General features: G+C 43.7%; 2 protein-coding genes and 1 pseudogene across 4 annotated transcripts in view; all 3 read left to right on the forward strand.

Moving 5' to 3' along the window:
- Window positions 1–22,987, forward strand: part of LOC103562016 (butyrophilin subfamily 3 member A3-like) — a 74,142-nt gene that overhangs the window by 33,823 nt on the left and 17,332 nt on the right. The window contains exons 11-14 of one of the 2 annotated variants that reach the window (XR_011529928.1): window positions 695–721; window positions 1,375–1,401; window positions 1,735–1,893; window positions 5,437–10,136. The gene's annotated coding sequence lies outside the window, so the exon portion shown is untranslated. Of the gene's footprint in view, window positions 1–694; window positions 722–1,374; window positions 1,402–1,734; window positions 1,894–5,436; window positions 10,137–22,987 lie in introns of those variants that run through there. The other variant, XR_011529927.1, reaches the window with a different exon arrangement.
- LOC139077439 (butyrophilin subfamily 3 member A3 pseudogene) lies at window positions 3,339–5,429 on the forward strand (annotated as a pseudogene).
- LOC103542445 (butyrophilin subfamily 3 member A2-like) overlaps window positions 10,519–22,987 on the forward strand; it is a 29,801-nt gene continuing 17,332 nt past the window's right edge. For both annotated transcript variants that reach the window (XM_070585257.1, XM_070585259.1), the window contains exons 1-2: window positions 10,519–10,536; window positions 13,588–13,852. The gene's annotated coding sequence lies outside the window, so the exon portion shown is untranslated. The remainder of the gene's footprint in view (window positions 10,537–13,587; window positions 13,853–22,987) is intronic.

Consider the following 22,987-nt stretch of genomic DNA (forward strand, 5'->3'; position numbering starts at 1 on the left):
AAATTAAATTAGAAAAGACATGATTTTGATGCTCAAATAACTCAGTCACATGTGAGAAGCAGATATTTCAAGAGAAGTAATAGTATTACGTAATAGTAAGAGTTTACTGAAGTTTTACCCAAAGTGCCCTGAGACTTTAGGAAGAGAAGGGTCATTTAATGTCATGAGATCAACTCTGTGATCCCTGCCCTGGGGGTGAGAGGCTAAAGCTCCATTCCATTGCAGACCCCTTCTTCTGGAGGGCCAGGCCCTGAATAGTGGCCTTGGCTGGGACCCTGCCTGTCTTGCTGCTGCTTCTCTCAGCAGTAGGTTATTTCCTGTGGCAACAGGAGAAAGAGAAAGAGAGAGAGCAAGTGGAAAAAGAGTCAGCACAGACAGAAAAGGATCTGGAATGAAGTGCAAGAAGTATCCCACCAAGGAGGGAACCTAAGGCCCTAGCCTATGGAAGGGACCCCGAACATCTCATCCCCTGCCCACCTGGGGCATCTACCCCTGCACTGGGTCACGTGTAAAGTTTGCATTCAAGAAGTGTCCCCTGCTTGATCCCCATAACAGTATTTTTTTTTTTTTCTTTTTATATCCAGAGCAGCTCGAGCATGAACTCACTAAGTTCCCATTCCCCCAGGGACCCATAAATGTCTCCCTATCTCTCCTTTAAGCATCTTAATGACTCTTCATATTTCTTCCATTGCAGAGTGGAGAAAGATCCAGTACATGACTCGTGAGTGGCTCTCATATTTTCTCTGAATTCCCATCTAAGACTCTCTGCTGGGATATTTCCAAGCCCCTTTCCTCATCCCTAACTGTCCAGGGCTGAGAAATGTCAAGGATCCACTTATGAGAAAAGAAATAAAGGTGGTTGATTGGGGGAAAGTATGGGGGAGTGGTGTTTTCTGATGGAGAAAAGTGCCTTCTATCTTTCTCCAAGAGGGGCCCATAGACTCTTCAGCCCAGCAAGGCACCATAGGATACCCAGGAGTGCACTTGAAAGGAAAAGAGGAGGAGGGGGATGGAACTCCCTAGATGAAGTGCCTTCCTTATGCTGGGAACCTCAACTGGTTGCTTTACATAATCTGTAGGCTGCTGAGAAGAAAACAAATAAACCCAGGAATGGGAGTACAGATACATACAAAACAGATCAACCAGTTCTCATCTGGGAAAGCACTTACATGGTGCCTGTGGTATCATCAGTATGCAATTGATATTCTCAGACTTGAAATTGGAGGAGACAGGAGGGGAGAATTGAACAGGTAGAGGGAGAAGGGGGTGGAGTTGGGGTCAAAAAGAAAGATTAGATGGGTGCAAAAGAAGAGAAAGGATATGACTCAGAAGTGACATAGTTCAGGTGATATCTCTATGGTTCTTCCATTGCAGGTGGAAAGAAATCTCAGGACTATGCTGGTGAGTGACCCTGATATTCTCTGTGTTTCCTGGCACATGTGTACTAAGCATTTAAATGTTTTCTCTGCTGTATGACCCATTCGCATTCCCACTAGGAATAATCAGATCTAGCCCAGCAGCTCATTTTCTGTGGGGGACGCCAACCCTGCTTTTCTGGAGCCTCAGAGAGGACCTTCCAGATACAGCAGCTGAGCATTTTCAGCCACCCCTCACCCTGCTGACACACATGCACACACCTTGTCAAAGCCTGGCCATATCACCCGCAGCTCGCTCCAGCACGATGGAGGGAAGGAAGTCCACTGTTTTTGAAAAGTTGTATCCCTGATTCAGCAGAGCTGTGGATGAAGGAAGCTGGACATTGGGAGAGACTGAAGATGCGGAGAGAGAAAAGGCTTCCTGAGGAAAATGGGTTGGAGGAAAAACAGAAATAATGCCCTTTCCTTATCTGTGTCTACTGCCTTTCAGAATGGAAGATGGCCCTTTTCCAATCTGGTGAGTGAATCACTGTATGTTCCCAAGGACAACAGACTGAGGGACTATATTCTCTTTTTCTTCTCCAACTCTTGAGATTCTGGGAAGAAAAGTCCCTGTGACTGGGAGAGTTCTGGGTGGGTGATTTGGGGTCCTGGTCTCAAAGGTGCCCATCTCCAGGGCCTTCCTGCTGAGAGACCAGAGAACCAGGGAGGATTGCTCTCCTGGGTCCACAGATCTTCATGAGAAGGAAGAGGCATAAAGGGTGGACTGAGGGAAAGAGAGGCAGAATGAACTAATACTGCAGGGGGAGTGAGGATGTGGAATGACCAAGGAGAGAAGGCCACACACAAAGATCTTTGCTTTTCCCAAGTTTCTTACACCACCTCCTGCTGCTGTGTGTCCCCAAGTTACTTAATGTTTCTGAACTTTAGTTTCCTCATGTTTAAATGATGACCATAATTCCTATTATGTGAGATTGAGGTAAAAATTAAATAAGGTAGTGAATGAGTATTGGTGAAAAAACCAATAACAAGGAGATGGTATGTTCAAACTGGGTGGTTGAAGAAGGTTTAGAAAAAGAACTCTTTACAAAGGTGGGAGTGGGGTTAAGGGAAACGAACAAGGAAATGTGAAGTGTCCCAGGACTCACAATAGTGGGGAGCCCTCACCACCCCTAGGCTTGAAGGAATAGAGAGAGGGAACAGTTACTGGAACCCAGAGGAGGCTGTAGCGCAAGACAGGGCTGACTGAGAGGAGTCGTGCCTCTGTTAGAACGTCACCCTCTGAAATTGACAGGGAGGAAATGGGGAAATAAATGCTGTACCTCTCTTTTCTTTCTCCTTCCAATCTTCAGCTAGTACCTCCCACTGGCCAAACACCACAGGTAACCAGAGGCAAGGAAGCCAGTGATGTCGTCCATAGAGGATAGATTCCTGGGGCCCAGAAGAGGGTAGAGGAAGGACGAGAGTGGATCTGGGAGCACAGAAAGTCCCCCAAATGGCCTCTAGCACAGAAAAGGCATGGAGCTATTATACCCTCAGGCTCTTCCTCCATGATTCACCCTGGGCTACATGTAAAACATGTGTTGTCTTTTTCTACACAGAAGGAAATTGTGGCTCAAAGATACTATATAGCTTGGGTCTATAGAAAAAGGGACTACAGAAAAGGAAAAGTCATTCAGCTCATGAGTGGTAGATCAAGGATTGAAATGTAAGTCTATGTGAGTTTAAAGCACAGGTGGACAGAGTTCATTTTGGGGAGGGAAGTAGGAAAAAGACGGAAGGAAGGAGCCAGCTCAAGATGTCAGGTTAGACAGACTCTGACCCTCAACATTCTACTTCACTGAACACATGACCCCTGGGGCTTTCTTTTGTTATTGTTGAGAAGGTCATATTCAGAGCACTCTGGGGACACCAGGCTCTGGACTCAGACTTCCTCAGCCAGACTCAGGTCTTGAAGGCTGAGGCTCTGAGGTCTGGGAACAATGGCTGACCCCATGGCCCATCCTCAAACTTTCTGCAAAGGATTTCATTCTTGATCCAGACAAAGTAAACCCCATCCTCCTTGTTTCTGAGGATCAGAGGAGCCTTCTCTGGGCAGACACGTGATGTAATCTGCCAGACAACCCTAAGAGATTTGATTGGCATTACATGTGCTTGACTGCAAGAGCTTCACTTCAAGGAGACATTTCTGGGAGGTGGAGGTGGGGGGCAGGAAAGAGTGGTTTGTTGGGGTGTGTAGGGAGAATGTAGAGAGGGAAAAAATGGGTTTATATAGCACCTAGAATGGATTCTGGACTAAGGGGCTGTCTGAGGGGAATGACTTTTGAGGGTTTCACTGACTCCCAACACAAACCTGACAATTGTCAACCCTCTTTGAAGAGTAGGGGTTTTCCTGGACTATGAAATTGATGAGGTCTCATTCTACAATGCCGTGGATGGATCTCATATCTACACCTTCCTGCACACCTCTTTCTTTGGGCCTATCTGCCCTGTTTTCAGTATTAAGGCACAGTATCTCACCTGAGAGTGGAGTTCCCTTGTCCCTGACCTAGAACCTGACCTTCCCTGGAACCCCAATGACCCTGGGCTCTGCTGATGGGAATAGGGACCCTCAGGCTGAGGTAACATCCTGACTTCCCCCTGCCCACCCTGGAGCTGAGGGCCTCCTCCTTAACAGCAACACATCACAACAGTAAAATACTTACTAAATACACACGCTGTGTGAAGCACTTCACTAATATTAATTGCATTATTCCAATTATATAAATTTGCTAATAATCTTCACTCTTCAACTGAATTTTTTCTATATTTTAAACTCCCAGAGTTTATTCACAACAGTTTCACAGTTTACTTCACTGCAACCTTTTCACAAAACCATTATTTTATTATTTTTCTATTGCTGCCATAAGAAAGTCCCACAAATTTCAAGACCTAAAACAACATAAATCTATTATCTCACATTTCTGTAGGTCAGAAGTCCAACATGCATCTCACTGGGCTAAAATCAAGGTTCCTGCAGGCTGTGTGCTTTCTGGAGGCCCTAGGGAAGAATCTGTTCCCATGCTCCTTCATATTGTTGCCAGAATTCAGTTTCTGGCACTTGTAGGTCTGAGGTTACCATTCCTCGCTGGCTGTCAGCTGAGGCCTATTCCCAGCTTCTAGAGGCTGCCACCTTCCTTGATGGTGGTCCTCTTCCTCCATCTTCAAAGCAGCAATGGCATCTTAAGTCCCTCCTATTCTTTGAATTTCTCCTGGCTCTTTTTCCACTGAATCTCTTTGATTCTTCTGCCTTCTTTTACTTTTGAGAACTCACGTGATTAGATTGAGTCCCCCCAGATAATCCAGGATAATTTTACCAAGAATCCAGGATAATCTCTCTACTTTAAGGTCCAAAACCTTAATTCCATCTGTAAGGTTCCTTTTGCCATGCAATGTATCAATTCACAGGTTGCAGAGATGATGGTGTGGACTATTTAGCCTGTTACACTTATCATGGTAAAAGCCTTGCTCACTCTGAAGGAGGAGGAGGCCTCCATGCTGGGATGCTCCTGTATAGACTAAGGGCCTCCATGATTGGAGATGCCTGTGACTTTTTGGGAATTTTATCTGTAGCCCTTTATTCACTTGCCAGACTCAGGTATATACGCCAGAACGTACTTCTCCAGAAAGGGTAATTCTCACCGTTGGATGTGATGTGTTGCAAAATTTCTATGTAATCCCATCTCTTAGTTTGGGTTCCCCAAAAGCTGACTCTGAGTCAAGGACTTGGGTTCGGGTAGTCTATTTGGGAAGTGATCCCAGGAAACCCAAGTTTGGAAATAAATATAAAGAGAAAAGCCAACTAAGTGGAAGTGGCATAGATGGTGCATTAATTTGCTAGTTATCATGTGGGCAACTGGGATTTGTCCCACCCAGGCCACTCTGAGAATCCATATGAAATTGTTGGCTATACCACGGAATCCTCCTAGCAGGGGTGTAGAGCCTGGGGCATTCATCCGCAGCTTCCGTCTTCTATTGGTTGAAGGTTGCCCATGGGATGTTAACTCTCCTGCACTTCCAGGTTGGACTGTGTATGTACAAAGGAGCAAGTATTACTGGTGTTGGCGAAAGCTCTCAGTGGAAAAGAAGAAAGACAGGCACCTGGGAAACTGTTACCTTGCAGGGAACTGTCTACCTGAAATGGATCAAGGAGCTATGAGATTGGGCATCAACAGCATTTGTTTTTAAAGCTCTGTCTCTGAGAATTTACTTAACGCCTCTTAAGACCTGTGTGCCCTTCCTCCACCCCCATCCATTTAGCAGTGGTGAGTTCCTGTCTTCCAATACACGTCCACATAATGTGGACCCACTGCCCCCTCACATGGACTGGATCTGGGATGGACATCTGACCTACTAGGTCAGAGAGAATACCTTGTACACTTTGATTGAATGGCTCAGTGATATGTAACCAGTTACACCCAGTTAGTATTATGCATGCATGGGAGCTGTGGGAAGGCATTTTCTGTCCACAGTGTGGTCTAGACAAGCAAAAGGAAGGAGATTTACAAAGAGATTAGACTGAAGGAGGCATGCAGACAGAGGGGTTCAAGATGGAGAGAGTTTTGACAATGTTCATATCCTTGGTTCCAATGCCTTTGGAGGCCTGGTTTTATTCCTGTTGTTTGTTCTGTAAAATTTATTCTCTTGTGAAAAGGTAAATGTACTGGTTACTATTGCTGCAGCCCTGAAAATTAGCCAGTTAACACAACCATTTTCTTGCGCTCATTGATTCCATGAGTCAGCAATTTGTAATTTGAATAGGACAGAGTAGGAATGTCTTGGAGGGAATCCACAGCTGGAGGTGACTCAAAAGAAGGAACACACCCTCTAGGTTTATTCCTCTCATGACAGAGAATGATTGAGTCAAGTTGTCATGAACTGAAGTGGCACACCGTAGTTGGACCTGGTTTCCTGCTAAGCGACCTCAAGGGCAATGGGTCCTCCTCTTGCTCAGAACATATGTATTTCCCTCTGGATCAGGTCAGCTACCCCAGGGGTTGAGGTCTGGCTTCACTGGATGTTTCTGGCACAAACTTCCCCAGGACCCCTGGGCCTCATTTTCTTCAGATGGAGGCTGTAGGTAGACTAGGCTCTTAGACTCTCACAGCCCCCTCTTCTGTCCCTTCCCAAGAGCAACCCAGTCCTGGGAGGAAACTGTGGAGCCAGCGCTAGTGTGTTAATTCCACAGTTTTGAAATGAATCAGAAAGCATTTAGGTTCCTGAGGAAAATGTGAAGCAATGTCTCAGGAAGATTATTCTAGAAGAAATCTATACAATGGCCTGATTGGGGTCTGCAAGACATGGGAGGGGAACCTTGTGTGGGTGTAGGGGTTGTTGCACTCAACCGGTCCATCTACTGGCAGAGGATGAAGCACAACTAGAAAGCCTTTGTTTGCTGACATCTTCCTGCCCCCACTGGAATGCTACCTCTCTGAGAGAAAGGGGTTTTTTCTCTCAGTATCCTCAGCATCTCTCCCTCAATGGGTTTTAAATGAAGGACAAGACATACAGTCTACTACTGCAGCTGCTGTCTTGCTTCATTCTCTGCCCCTCCAACCCCTCCCTGTGTTCCCCCCTAACTCTCCCCTGACCCCCACAAGCACAACAAGTTGAACAGGATTCCTCTGGCTTTAGAAAGAGTGTTGCTTATGTTTACCTCATCATCACCTCCCCATCTCCTAACCCAGTCCTCTACTACATACACACTTTGGTACACAGAGATCTCTCCTCCTGGGTAGCAGCAATGCTTGAATCCTCAGAGAATATCAAGGTTTTGCCAAAAAGAAAAAAAAAAGCAAAGTCTTCCTTCTGAAAACAGAAAAAGGAAATAAAAAGGCTAGATCATCTCCAAAGGCTATTCACAGCTATGCAATTTTAAGTCTTAAAGATTTTTGTGTCTTCTACCTAGTAACTGGGAGAAGGTAGGCTCAGGGATACCAGTGGCTGGTGACCCACAGCTGGACAATCCTGGGCTCTACATCATTCACTGGAAATCTAGGGACTTTGGGGTCACAGACTGGACTTGTCTCAGGTCCCTGCACACTGTGAGTTACAATAGGATAAGAAAATTTTTTTCCCCTGCGTTCTGCAGTTTATTCTCTGATTGTGACTGTGCTCATGAAGGGGTTAGAGAGAAGAGGGATAAGGAGAAAATCATCATTTGAGCATCAGAGGAGAAAAGGAAATGCAGAAGTTAATTCTAGAAGGTAGGAAAGGGAAGGGAAGTGTTACAGCTCTGGATTGTGGGTAGGGCGGTTAGTGGAGGTAAGGAAACTGATGACAGGAAAAACAGGGTCCCCTGGAGAATAGAAAGCCTCCTGGCTGCCAGGATACAGAGTCACAAGAAGGTAACCCAGAAATTAGCAACAACAAGAAGCTGTTATCACTCCTAAAGATGGGGGGACAGTGGGAAGAGGTGGCAGGAGAGCCCACAGCAGGAGCTGGGACAACAGTGGATGCCCCGGGGATGAGCAGCAGGAGCTAGCATGCCAGAGGCAGGATCTTAAGTCAAGTAATGGATGCAGCTGAAGCAGAAAATGCTGCAGAAGCAGAGAGAGAGAGGAGAAATATCCTGGTTTCTGCCTTCCTACTGCATGCCTATCTTTCGTCAGTCTTTACCTTGGCTAAACCAGAAGCCAGGGGGCAAGGGATCCTGGGAAATGTAGTTCCTTGTGACACAAAGCAGAGCAAGGAAGGGTGGGGAATGAATCTGACAACAGGCAACTTGATTGACATAAGACCCCTCCCAGCTATGATCAAAGTATCACATCTACAAAAAAATTGTAGAACCAAAGGACATGGACATGACCGGAACTTAAAAGTCGGACTCTTATCAAAAATGAGGGGTTGGCCATTCAAGATCTGGTATTAAAATTCCTTCCCCACTTCATCATAAATGTTTAAAACCTCATTATAAATGTTTAGAACCTCATCATAAATCTTTAGAATCTTACTATCAATGCTTGAAGCCCACTAATCAAAACCTGTCCCACCAGCTTTTCCACGTGCCAGCCTCTTCCCCTAACCTCTTAAGTTCTCCCCAAATCCTGAATCAGAGAAACAGATCCGAGGGCACACACATTCACTCTCCCTTCAAACTGATCTCACAAAATCAAGCTCATTTCTCTCCAAAAAGCTGATGCCATAATTAATTGGTTCATTCATGTACATTGAGTGGGAGAACCTCATTTTGGTGTGGTAATGTCAATATTAAATAAAAGAACTCAGAGATGAGACTTTCCAGAGGAGATGGTATCACAGTTGAATTAACTCAAGAGAGGTCCTTCTAACAGACAACTGACATGGAATTTCTGAGATCTAACTGCATTTAGCAGGAAATACAGAACTGACCCTGCTTCTTTCTCCATGGAGGAAGGTAGAAAGACAAGTTTCTCAGGAAGAACGTCATGTGTAAACAAAGGCAGATATCAAGGTGATGCTTCTATAGGCCAAAATACAGCAAAGACTGCAGGCAAACCACCAGAAGCTGGGGAAGAGGCCTGGAGCAGATGCTCCCTCATCGCCCTCAGAAGGAGCCAACCCTGCTGACACATTGATCCCAGACTTCAAGCCTCCAGAACTGAGACAATGGATTTCTGTTCTTTACGCCACCTGGTTTGTGGCGCTTTGTGCAGTCCTGGGAATCTAGTACACACCTGCACAATGATTTGACATAGATGTGTCTTGTGCAGTATTTTATATATATGAGAGGAAGAGGTAGGCAAGAAAACATTCAGAAATGTTAATCCTTCTGCATCAGAAAACTCTCTGCTCTGCCTCACGCCCAAATGAAAGCATTCTTACAGCTTTAATATGAAGAAAAACAGTGAATTTTTAAGTTTCAAAATTAGTTTTAAAAAGTCATGTCAAAAACCATCATTTGAAAGTAAACTTTTGAGTATCAAAACTCTGTCTTTTGGGTAACAAAAGCAGAGCCCTGCAGGACTTGGGGCATATCGTTTATGTCGCAAGACAGTAATCACAGAACAGTGCTTTTCAACCTGCAGCTCCTGGTCCATTACCGGACGGTGCAATCAATATATTGAGTGGTGACACATATTTAAAAAAAGATCAAATAGAACAGAATGGAACTATAAAAGCATACAGTATATATACATTTGAATGTGTGTACGGAGTTATGATATAAAATATATGTCTTACTGTGGTTTACGGTAAAAAAAAAAAAAAAAGGTTTGAAAATACATTAGAACAGAGAGGTGCGGGAACTTAGCGGGGGGGCGGGACACAGCTGTGGGGAGAAAGGCCTGAGGCAGAACCACCAGCTGGAAGGGAATCTCCACAGGTTTCGGGTGAGCTTGCTGGGTGTGGATGTGGCTGAGGGGTACAGAGGCCCAAGGACTCCTCGCCTGGATGCGGAGGAAGGAAGCAGGCATATGCATGGTTCCACACGGAGAAGCAAGGGCACAAGGATGTGGAGGCAGACGTCTGAGGTGACAGATGACAGTGGAGAGCCGCTGACTCTTCCGCGAACCTGGACAAGGCAGAGCTCTTCTCTTCGTCTCGAAACTGAGATACAATTCCGACGAAATTGGGAACCCAAAAATTAATTGATGCAGTCCTGAATTGACTCAGACAAGGCTCACTGACTTAGGCGTAGCCTGATTGATTAAGATCAAGGTCCTGCCATTAAGCAGAAAACGGGCTGGGAACGGAAATAAACCTCAGTTTATGTACAAATAAATGGACATATTTAACTCCTGAGTTTGCGGCCTACCGAATTCAAACCTGTTCACGGGACCTTCTAATCCTGTTATAGAATTTTTGCGAGGGAAACCCACGTCAGTGCACAGCCCTTTACCCTCCTATTTACAGCGTAGCGGCCCGAGGTGGAGACTGTTTCCCTGGCGCACAGCGCATGCAGTAATGCTCAGTGGCCATCAGGGGGAGGAGAAGGCTAAAGATTATCTTTTGAGAAGTAGGAGTGGGAAGAGGCGGGAGGAGGAGGAGGGGAAGAGGCGGGAGGAGGAGGAGTGGAAGAAGGCACAGAGCGGGAAGGAGAGGGAGAGGAGAGAGAAAGGAGGAGGAGGAGAGGGAGGGGGTCAAGTGAGAGGAAAGGGGAAGAGGAGGGAGGGGAGGAAGGAAGAAGAAGGAAGAGGAAGAGGTAAGTAGAAGGGCTGGAAGGAGGAATGAGAGGTGGAAAGAGCAGGGGAGGGGAAAGCAGGTTACTGAAGGGAAAAAATAGCTTTCCGGACAGCAGTCAGTGACATTTGTAGGTACTTTACATTTTACAGCGTGTTATAGATACACTTTCATATTCTCCTGGCAATAACAACCCAGGGATAATGATTTATAGCCACATTTTATTTTATTTTCACGTGCGATATTCTGTATTAAAAGACATATTTACTTTATGCGTGACGAAGTGAAGAGAAACATTTGGGGGGATGTCAAGATGAATGGACCTTTACTGTATGTCACAGGTTTATTAAATCTATTTTTGTGGGAATTCAAATAACATCAGAGGGTGCAATCCTCATGTCAGAGCTCAAACACGGAGGCAACTTGATAGAGCAGTTCTCAAACCCTAATAGAAGTTTGTGCTCATAGAGTTTGCATGCCAGTGAGAAGGTGAGAGAAAAGAAATCAGTAACATATACAACATGTCAGATGGCGACCTAAATGTTATGGAGAAAAATAATCATGGGAGAGAGAGAAAGAGGGACAGGTGGAGGGAGTGGTCAGGGAGGGTTTGAGCAGTCTGCCATCTGTGACATGGGGACAACAGCCCCCACCTCATAGGGTTTTGGTGAGGAACAAAGGAGTTATTGTAGGCCTTAGCAAGTGTGCCATAAATGTGAACAATACAAAGAGAAGTTGAGAGAGAGAATTTATTATTGTAGCCAAAATATTTGGAGCTGTAATGTTTGAGAGATTGGATTAATTTTGCTTAGCTCTATAAAGGAGAACTACAAGCAAAAGATGAAAAGAATAGAGAGGCAGATTTTGCTCTGTGGGAGAAAAAAATTTCTCATGATTAGCCTTGTCCATTTTGAGAGGTAGTGAGCGCCCCATGTGGGGAATGTTTAAGCAGAAATCTGATGGCTGCCACTGAAGGATGTAGTTGAGAAGTCTTCCTCATTTTGTGGACAACTAAACTGAGTTTTATAATTTTTTCCAAATCTCACGCTTTATGATTCAACTAAAATTTATGCATAAATTCATCTGGTATGTATCAAATGACACATATTCACTAAGAAAATCCTTTTTGAACTCTTCTGTTGGTCATTTTTGGAGATTAAGCTTAGAGTTTAACAATAACAGACAAACACATAGAAACAGAAATTGGGTTGGTGGGAGGGGAATGGGGGCAGAGAGAGTGAAAGGGGTGATTAGGCACACGTGTACAGGGATGGATGGTAATTAGTCTTTGGCTGGTGAACATGATGTAGTCCACACAGAAACTGAAATATAATGATGTACACCTGAAAACTTTTATCATGTTATAAACCAATATTATACTGCAGTAAAAAAAATTTAAAAAAATAAAAAGTAAAATATAAAAAGCACAGAGTTTATAGTCTGGTGGAAATACACCTGTTACGTCACATCATGCTCACAGTCAGCAGGTGGCATAACACATTTCTTCATTACTTTCATAAAGCCAAAATACTTCTTATGGTTTATTTGCATTATAATATCTATAACCTGAATAATTGTCCAGTATTTTCTTTGTTATCATGCAGATTCAGAACAGCATAAAGGTCAGGAGCAGAAATTTTGGGATAAGACATCTGGCTTTAAATCTCAGCAATGTGTTCCTCTCTCAGTGACCTGGGGCAGGTTGCTCAGCTCTTTGAGCCTCTGGTATCTCATCTGCAGAATGAGTTCATCATTTACCCTTGAAAAGTGATGTTTTCAGGATTACGTGTGATAATGCCTATATAAACGCTAGCACAGTGCCTGTAAAAGAATAAGTCGATAATTAGCAGTTAAAACTAGTTTTCATCCCCATCCACCATCCACCACTGACTATGACACGCCCTAACGGCAATGATCTGACCTTGTTTGGACCCTGAGTTGAACAATCCAATTGTAAAAATACATTTTTGAGGTAATTGGGGAAATTAGTATATGAGTAGGTTTAGATGACTCAAAGAAACTACAGTGTGATTATTTTTACTAGGATAATAAAGGCATTGTGTTTATGTAAAAAGTCCTTATCTATTGTAGATTTATTTTTACAGATGAAATCATGAAATCCTATGGTGTGTGGGGAGAAAAGTGAGAGTGGGGAGATAAAATACTTTCCATTTGGTAAAATGTTCAAGTTGCTGACACTTGAGGGACTTGTTATACGATTTTCTCTACTTCTGTGTATGTTTGAAAATTTTCGTAATAAAACGTTTTAAAATATACTGAAAAAAATGGCATGAAAATCTTCCTAGAACATTGCCAAGTATAAAAAACAGACCACAAAACATTAAGAAGTCATTTGGAAGAAAAGCAATCATTCATTGATCCATTCCACAAATGTTTACCAAACACCTACTTTGTGTCAGCTGCTGTTCAAAGTGCTGGGGACTCTAGGGTTGACTGGAACCCAACCTCCAGCCTGGCATCCAATCTAGTCAGCCAAGCCCAGGTGAGCCCACCCTGGACCAGCTGCACTCCAGTCACCCAGCAGATCCATGAAGGAGAAAAGTAAATGTTGATATAATCTCCTGAGATGTTTGGTGTTTGTTCTGAGGCATGACTGCAGTAGAAACCTGTCTCATACACATAGACCCAGTACAGAGTAAATGTTATTACCATTATTATTCTATTTTATAATAGCGGGAACTCCTTGCCACTGGTTGGTTGGGGGACTATTTTGGCTAGGACAGAGGTTCCCCATTTAGTGGATCAGAGCAGCTTAATCATCTTGCTAAGCATGAAAGTGGGGAAGCAACATGAGGAGGAAAGACTCTTGCTTCTCTCCCCCAAAGGGAAATTATTGAAAACAAGATTCACTCCAGGGCAGGAGTTGGATAAAGGATAATCCAGGGGTGAGAAGACTCCCTTGCACCAGAAGACTCCCACCTAGTTCCTGTTGCCTGGAGTCTGTTTAAGGAAGGAGAGAACGTTTTATTCCACAATGAGAAAGAAAAGACTTCAAATGCAGTGGAAAAGAAGTCAAGCAAATGAGTTTTTTCTTGTTTTTGTTTTTTTGCAGAAGATTAGCTCTGAGCTAACACCTGCCACAAATCCTCCTCTTTTTGCTGCGGAAGACTTGTCCTGAGCTAACATCCATGCTCATCTTCTTCAACTTTGTATGTGGGACTCCTGCCACAGCATGGCTTGACAAGCGGTGCTAGGTCTGCACCTGGGATCCGAACCGGTGAACCCTGGGCTGCCAAAGCAGAACCCTGGGCCACCAAAGCAGAACGTGTGAACTTAACTGCTGTGCCATAGGGCTGGCCTGCAAATGAATTTTTAAGGTAAATAATTATGATAATTTCTCCTCTCTCTCTCTCTCTGTTTCTTTCTCTTTTTATTCAACCAATGGTTTGAAAACCTGTCCCTGTCTTTCAGGCACTAACTCCATTCCTTCAAGTATGTATTTGTGAACTAGATAAGGACTTTGTCTTGGAGTAGCTTGTCTGATGAGGGATGGGGTTAAAAAGTCAGCAGGCCCTGGGCATCTGAAACTGAGTACCAAGAGACTGGAGATCCTGAAGTCAAACTTCTCAAATTCCACAAAGAGACCTCAGGTACAGTGTATTTTTGAAACAAACAGAAATAGGGTTTAAAAATATGTGCTTCATTTAGAGCCTGGAGCAGCCTTTACAAGTGCTCTGTCAATTAGAAATTACCATCCCTGGAGCTGAGACTAATATTTCTGGAGAGCATCTTGCTTTTGGCTAATCATAGCCCCACAGGAAAAATCGGAGCAGAAGAGATTGTCTGCAACTTGTATTTGCTCTTCCCAGTATAATAAGAAAGAGGGATTTCCTTTTTCTGTGTAGTCTGAAAAACAGCTTTCACTACTAAGACTGAGTAACCTAACTGTACATCAGAATTCATGTTTTTTCCTTCCATAATATAGTTGTCCAGCCAGGGAATACATTTCCCAGCACCCCTTGCAGCTAGGTGGGTCCATGGACTGTTTCTCATCAATGGAATATGGGTGGAAGTGAGGTGTGTACCCTCTGGGCCAAAGCCTTTATGAGACGGCCTCTTTTTCTTCCTTCTTTCTGGCTACATGTAGAGGACTCTGTGCTCTGGGAATGGGGAGTCAGATGAAAGGAGTCCCAGCCATGAAACTTGCCTGCCAACCAGGAGCAACTGCATTGAGGGTTACGTGAATAAGAACTCAATTACTGTGGGTTCAGCCCCTGACAATTTGGAAGATATTTCTTGCAGCAGCTGGCAATATGTTAAGCAATATTTATACCTTGCGTTTTTTACAATATATAGAAATAGCAACAGTTCTTCAGGGAGGTCATATCTCAAAAAGCTTCCTCACTCTCCCCATCTTGGTAGCCCCTCCCTAAGTAGCTCTGATGAAAATGGCATCAGAGGAATTGTGTAACATTCACACTGCAATCAAGATGCCCAGGCCTAGAGCGCATGGCCTTATCAGCACGTCTGGGGCTTGGGTGTGTACATCATGCAGTATCTGGGGAAAAAATGTGCCTTCTGTGGCTCTGAAGCTTGTACAATTTTAAGTCCCTATTTAAGGAAAAGATACAAAATTATGCATATACATTATGTACAGGCCCTTGGAAGGGGCTCTGAAACCTCAGTTTTATTTGCATCCCTCTAAATCCACCCCTCATGCTTGTAGAAGAAGATGGGCAGCAAGGGAGGTGGTCAGGCCAAAAAGAAATAAGGCTGCCTACACATGTTTCCTCTCTCAGCTAAGGGTCTTGATACGCAATACTGTGAAAGCAAAGGACTTTGCAAAACTGTGTAAACCTCGAGAGTGCTGCTCCACCAGCAGAGGAACGTGGAGGTGTGCAAAGTGACTGTGTAGAGGGCTTCTTGCCAGTCTTTCAAATAGGATCCCAGGACAGAATTTAATTTATTTAGAAACATTAGTTATATGACATTTCTTGCACCTGGAATGTCATGGTCAAGTCCTGCCTTACACATGAGATTCTGCCTCCTCACTGCTCCTCATTTCACCTGGAGTCTCCCCTCAGAGCTCTTTTCTCTGTCTGGCTGCTCCCTGAATGATCTTCGCCATTTTCATGAGGTCCCCCTTCCGTAGATAACCCATCTCTCTCACACACCCATGCCTGTCTCCCCATCTGTCTGATGTGTCTGTCTAAATGTCCCACAGGCCCCTCAAATGCAACATACACTGAACTGCCATCATTATCTCCCCCTGTTCTTCCTCCTGTCTCCCCTGACCCAGCAGTAGCACTGTCATTCCCAGTCACCAATCCAAGACCTTCAAATCACGCCAGAAAACTCATTCTCTCTTCCCACCCCTAGCAGGTGCCATTTCTATCTGGGGCTGGCTCCATAATTTACAAGGCTCTGTGCACAATGACAGTGTGGAAGCCCTTGTTCAAAAAGTAGGAAAAAATGCCTTTATAACTACTAAAATATTAAGCTATTTTCTTCTTCTACAGTCTTTCTTGTGGGTGTGTGGTTTGTTATTGTGGCTTTTAGTTGCTAGCTATTGCTGTTCTAAGTAAAGAAACATTAGAATTTTTAACACTTAGCATGAATTTTACTGTTCATCTTTGTGCAATGTTCAATGTTTGTTTTAAATGCAAAAATAAGAGCATTGAGCTTGTGTGTGGAATCACTAAACTCACATCATTTGTATTTCACAGCTCATGCGTGTATTCCATTCTTACCAGAACACCGCAAACCCTGCACAGAATTAACTTGAATGTTTTTATTTCTCTTCTTGGTATGTGTACATTCTACTAACACAATCTTTGGCTTATTCATAAGCAACAAAGGAGTGAAGGAAAAGGAACTATGGGTGCCCTTATCTTTTTCTTACCATCTATGTCATTTTCAGCATAAATTTTTGACAAATACAGGCAGGTAACACAGAAAGGATATGATAGGATTGTATTCGTAGAACTCCACTGACTTTTTTTGCATTTGAAGCAGTTTGGTTCAAACCGGAAGCATGATTTCTAGGGACTGTCAGCACCCACATTTACTCAGTCATAGATGTAACTGGTTTACCATGTATGCACCCTGAGTTTTGCTGAGCTCCTATGAATATGGGTCCACTGGAAATCTGTGCTCATGGGGTTTCACAAATGTTGTATGTGCATGGAGTGTCAAGGAACGATAGACACAGTATGTGCATAGTGTGCCTGTATCCTTTCCTCATGAATATATTCTGTTGGTTCATTGGATTTCACTTAAAAAACACAAGCTTACTGGACAGCCACATAGAAAAGAAAGAAACGGGACCACTATCTTCCACCATACACAGAAAGCGACTCAGAATGGATTAGAGACTTGACTGTGAGACGTGAAACCATAAAACTGCTAGAAGAAAACATAGGCAGTGAGCTCCACTATGTCAGTCTTGGGGATAATTTTTTGCATTTGACACCAAAACCAAAGGCAACAAAAGCAAAAATAATCAAGTGAGACTACATCAAACTAAAAAGCTTCTGCACAGCAAAGGAAACCATCAACAAAATGAAAGACAGCCTATTGAGTGGGAGAAAATATTTGAAAATTGTGTATTTGACAAGGGATTAATGTCCGAAATATGTAAAGAACTCATGTGACTCAATAGAAACAAAACAAACCAATTTAAAAATAAGCAAACAAACTAAATAGACATTTTTCCAAAGAAGGCGTACAGATGAACAACAGATACATGAAAATGTGCTCAACATCACTAATCATTGGGAAACTCAAATCAAATCCACAGTGAGATATAGCCTCACACCTGTAAGAATGACTATCATCAGGAAAACAAGAAATAAGTGTTGGTGAGGATGTGGAGAAAAAGGGAACCCTGTGCACTGTTGATAGGAATGTATATTGGTGCAGCCACTATGGAAAACGGTATGGAGGTTCTTCAAACAGATAAAAATAGAACTACCATATGATTCACCAATTTCACTTCCAGATATTTATTCTAAGAAAACAATAACACTAACTTGAATAGACATATGCAACCCCATGATCATTGTATCATTATTTACAATAAACAAGTTATGGAAACAACCTGAGTGTCCTTCAGTGGATGGATGTATAAAGAAAATGTGGTGTATATATATGTATATACAATGGAATATTATTAAGCCAAAAGAAGGAAGAAAATACATTTGAAACAACATGAATGGACATCGTTATGCTAAGTAAAATAAGTCAGACATAGAAGGACGAATACTGTATGATGTCAGTTATATGTGGAACCAAAAAGATACCTCATAGATACAGAGAACAGATTGGCTGTTGCGAGAGGCAGAGGGAGGGCAGCGGGAGAAATAGGTGAAGGGAGTCAAAAGGTACAAACTTCTTGTTATAAAATAAATAAGTCATGGTGATATAATGTACATCATGGTGACTAGATTTAATAATACAGTATTGTGTATTGAAAAGTTGCAAAGAGTATAGATCTTAACTGTTCTCATCAAAAGAAAAAAATATTTGTAACTATGTGTGGTGATGCATGTTAATTAAACTTATTGTAATGACCACTTCATAATATATACAAAAATTTACTCATTGTGTTGTATACCTGAAATTAATATGTTATATGTAAGATGTTAATTTAAAAAACACACAAATAGAAACACAAAATTCTTAAGAATTCCAAGATGGCAACAGCAGAGCATTAAACCAAGTGTGGGGCCCTTGTGAGTGCAGGGTGCTGTGCAACTGCACAGGTGACACCCTGTGAAGCCAGCCCTGTTTCTTTCTCTTTACTCCCTCTTGGAACTACCCCTCCTCTTCAGCCCCCTGGACTCTGTCTAAGTCACTGTAGTTTCTCCCTGAGACTGTTACAATACAATAGTTTCCCCATTTCCTGTTTCCTTTCCTATTCTTCCTCCACGTTGTCCTGAGAGAGACATTCATAGAGCACACACTTAATCTGGACCTCTAATCACCTGTCCCTTTAAATCCTTCCATGAGAATAAAGTATAAAGTGCTAAGCATGGCGTCCAAGGCCCTCTACGACCTGTCCCTATCTGGCTCTACAGTCTCCTCTTTTCCACACCCTCAACCCCTGACACATAGTCTTTATACAAGCAAACAACTGACTGATGGGTAGTGTTGCCAGATTTAGCAAATAAAAATACAAGATTCCTATTCAAATTTGTCCCATGCAATATTTGGGACATATTTAAAAATTATTTGTTGTTTATCCAAAATTCAAATTTTAACTTGGGCATTATCTGTATTAGCCACTCTCTCTTTTTCTCCAAGTCAATCCTCAGTGGCCACCCCCTCCTGGAAGTCTCGCTGGCCTCTCCCATCATTCCCCTTATCACAGCAACAGCATATTGCTCCTTGTTAGTATAGTAGGTGCTGTTTGGCTCCAGCAGACTCTGGCATGATGTCAAAGCATGATTTCAAAGTCCAGAAAGAGTCACTCTTCATTAGCTCTAACATTACTTAATCTCTTTCTGCCTTACTTCCTGCATCTGTAAAGTGAGCAAGATGAGGACGGTGCTGATGATGGTAACAGTGCCTGCCTCTGAGGGTTGTTATAAGGTCTGAGGCATTCACACGTTTAAACCACTTAGAATGATTTCTGGCACATGGAAAATGACATTATTTGCTGTTTGAATGATTTGGCTGGGAATCCTGGCTAGCAGGAACTGTGTTCTATTTATTGCACCCCTGGCTCCTCATACAATCTCTGGCACACAGTGGGGTGTGCTTATTGAATGAACTTGTCTGCTTTAAACTCCAACCTAGAACATTGAGAAGGAAGATTATAAAGCTTACTTGGCCTATGACCTTATCTAGGGTCAAGAAGGCTCCTGTTGACAGGGCTCCATCTTTCCCAGGTCCCCTGGGAGTTCTTCCTGGGGCAGCTCTCCACCCTGGCTTCTGTTGCTTCCACACACCTGCCTCTTTCTAGGTCTCATCACCCCCCTGGCTATGCCCTTCTCCCATCTCCATGGCAGTGTTTGCTGGGTCTGCAGCTGACCCGTCTCTGCAGGCAGAGATGGGGCTACTCTGTAGCCCCCTGCCTGGCCTCTCCTGGTCCAACATCTGGGCCAAGCTCTTCTGTTCCTGTGACCCAACTGTACCAAACTAGTGAGAATAAACATCGCATACCTCTCAACTCAAGGTGCTAGAAGACAGGGGAAGTATAAGGACAAAGGGGAGATGGGCAAGGAACATTCTGTGTGAGGTAGGTATGGGAGAAAGCCTGAGAGGGAACAAAAAACAATATTATCCTTTTCATGTTACTCTCTTCAGGCAAATAAACTCTGGGAGCAGGACAAAGACCTCCTGTGCTTTGGCCAAGGACCTTTGCCCTGTTGTGTGTTCTCTGTGGCTGGTACTTTCTCTCTTGTTTTCACTGGCTGGCTGTGGTCATCAGGGGCCTGCACCAGTCTGAGTGGAGATCCTGTTCCCCAGGGTCAATGTGGGTGGCCATGGCAGGCCAAGGCAATGAGGTAGGGCCTGCTGTACAGCAAAAACTGTTCAGAGGTCAGGCTTCACAGTCAGACAGAGCCGAGTTCAACCCTGGCGTTGCTGCTCACTAGCTCAGGACTTTGATCCACTCACTCAACTTCTCTCATCCTCAGTTTCCTTGAAAAACTGAGATCATAATACCTCTCTGGCAGGTTTGGTGCAATGAGAAGTATAAACAAAACTCACTCCCTAGGGCTTACTTGAGTCATGGGGATGCACACAGCCCCTAGAGCAGGGGGAGCACTGAATAACTACTGGGTGTTATTATTGGGGTCTTAGAGAGAAGGCGCAACAAGGATTCTGAAGTGTGATCTTTTCCCAGGAAGGAGCAAAGTGTAAATGAATGAAGAAGTTCTTCCCTTCCTCTTCTGTGATCCTCCTCACTTCAGAGAACTCTCTAGTTTTCACATGAGAAGGTGATGAGAGGCTTAAGAATTCTCTATATAGGAGAAAATGTATGTGTGTGTCTTGTGGGCCTAAAGCTGCATATGCACAGCACTTCTCATGTAACTGAAGAAAGTGTCAACATGGTAAAGAATGGGAGATGATGAAGATTTGGGAGGCATGGTTGTCCTCCATAGTCCCCAACTTTGTTAAACATATTTTCACATTACAATGATTGGTAAGGCATTGTTGGATCTGAAGAAGACTGACAATGAGTTGGAATAACAGTTACTAAGTTTAGTCAGAGAGTCCACAGCTGTCACTTTGGTAAGGGATGTTAAGGAAAAGAGTCATTAAGCCACCCTGGATCTGGGTGTTTGCTTGTTTACGTAAGTTGACAGGGCAGGGATTGAACGGAAGATGAAAGGGATCCTAGACACATAGTAGCAGCAGGGCTGAATGAGAATATCCTAGAGACATGCATTGTTCTAGGAAGAATAGTCTGCAGCCAATCGTGGGAATGTTCGTTTCATTGTTGGGGTGGCAGCTATTCTAGCTGCAGAATAAATTTTTGGCAATTGTGGTTCTCACTTCAAAGGATTAGTATCAAGCAAGCGGTGGGAGGAGGGGATAGAGGAGAAGAGAAAGAGTTGAGACTGGAAGCAATTTTGAAGAAAACTGATGATGGAGCTTAAGGAGTGCTGCCCACATCAAGAAGTCACACCGAGAAGTGAGACTGCAACCCTGCCTTCCACCTTCTCTGCCTCCTCCTTCTCTTCAGACCCCACCTCTCCCGTCCATTTTGGTGCATTCCTTTCCTGTGCCTGGGGGTCCCTTGTCCTGTTCATAGACCTCCGCCCTTACACCACCCTGGAGATGCCTTCAACTTCTATAATTGGAAGGATCTTTTGGAGAGGAAACCTCTCTGTCTAAATTCAAAGGTAAAACTGTCAGTTTAGGTCCCACATTTCTGGGACCAGGGACTCTTTTTCCTCCTAGGGAGCCTCCAAATCTGACACTCAGAGTTAAGCAGGAGCAACTTAGGCCCAAGGAAAGATCACTAGAAATTAGAAAACCAACTAGCTCTGAGCTTGGACAAGTCCATTAAAGCATATTAGCCTAGATTGGCTTCTGGAAAAGACAAGGAGAAAGGGAGGGAAGAAAACTAGATGAGTGATATTGTGAATTCTGAGGAAGCCTAGGTTCTAAATTGGCTGAGTTGATAGGGTGAGTGGAGTTCCAGGTACCTTCTCCTGCCTTATAAAGTGTTTTGAACATTCATAGGAAGGAGAGACCTTTTCTGGCCATGAAAATCAAAGAAAGCTTTTGTGGATGAGGTGACATTTAATTCATGAACAAACGAGTGAGATAAAGCATCAAAACAGTCACAGTGCTGGTAGGAAATTGGGCACAGTCCAGAAGGCAACTGAAGAGAGTTTAACGAAGGGGCAATTTGCAAAGCTCAGGGAAAGGTTTATGGAGGTCACCAACAAGAAACCGTGACCTACCATGGGTCTACAGCAGGAACCATCACCAGTGAGTCTGAAGGAGCAAGGGGAGAGTATTTTGAAAGGATATGAGACTTAAAGCCATGGTAGAGGGTCCTGACAGAGCTGTGGCTTCTAGAGCAGGAAGGCAGCCACCGTCACCTGCTGCCCAGTAGGGAGGGAGCTGGGGGAATAGATGATCAGAGTCTCTGCCCTTCCGGCCTCTGGACCTTCTCCTGTTGTCATCTCTTGGCAGATCTCCACCAGAAGCCAGACTGCAGAGGCTGCTGATAGAGTCCTCAGAGGTCAGCCTGTGGGGCACAGAGCTGACTTGAAAAGAGTTGGGAGTGGATTGAGGTGAGAGAGGGGGAGAGAAGTAGAAATAAACAATAACCAACCCAGACATCTCTCTTCAAGGATTTGCAATATAGAGAGACTCTAGATATTAGTGAATAATCACATTATCTGGTAAATTGGAGTAAGAGTTATTAGGACAATATCTTACATTTGCTGAGCATCCCGTACTGGATGCTGCACGTATAACCTTGTTCCATCTTCACAGCATTCCTATGAAGCCGTCACCATGGTTCAATCTATTTTGTAGAGGAGGCTTAGAGAGATCAATAGTAAGCCCAAGATCATACAGCCAGCAAAGTTGGTGGAGCCACATGTGAATCCAGATGCTGTAACCCTAGAGCTCACACACTTAACCAAAATGCAGAGCCCCTTGTTCAAGAGCACAGTTGTTAATTGTGTCTGTATCTGTTGAGCTTAAATACTGCCACAGTCAGAGTTTCAGATTTTGAAGGGAAGCTTGTAGAGCATTTACCCCACCAAAGTTGACTGAGGGTATTAATACTCATGACTCATTTGATCCATACCTTTCCTAGGTTCTAACTGCTCCAGAGCTCATTTCTCTGGGTTCATCCATTCTACTTGCCACTACAGTTCTCTCCTAATAAGAAAATTGAACCATCTCTGATTTCATCCCTACCTGACCCAGCTGCCTAGCAACAGCTCCTTTTCCCCATTGTCTTCCACGTTCCTGCAAATCCCTTAGGATCAAAGAAGTAAAAAATGTTTAGCAGATGCATCCAACATTGGGCTTTATTT

The sequence above is a fragment of the Equus przewalskii genome, chromosome 19, assembly GCF_037783145.1.
Source record: "Equus przewalskii isolate Varuska chromosome 19, EquPr2, whole genome shotgun sequence".
NCBI lineage: Eukaryota > Metazoa > Chordata > Mammalia > Perissodactyla > Equidae > Equus > Equus przewalskii.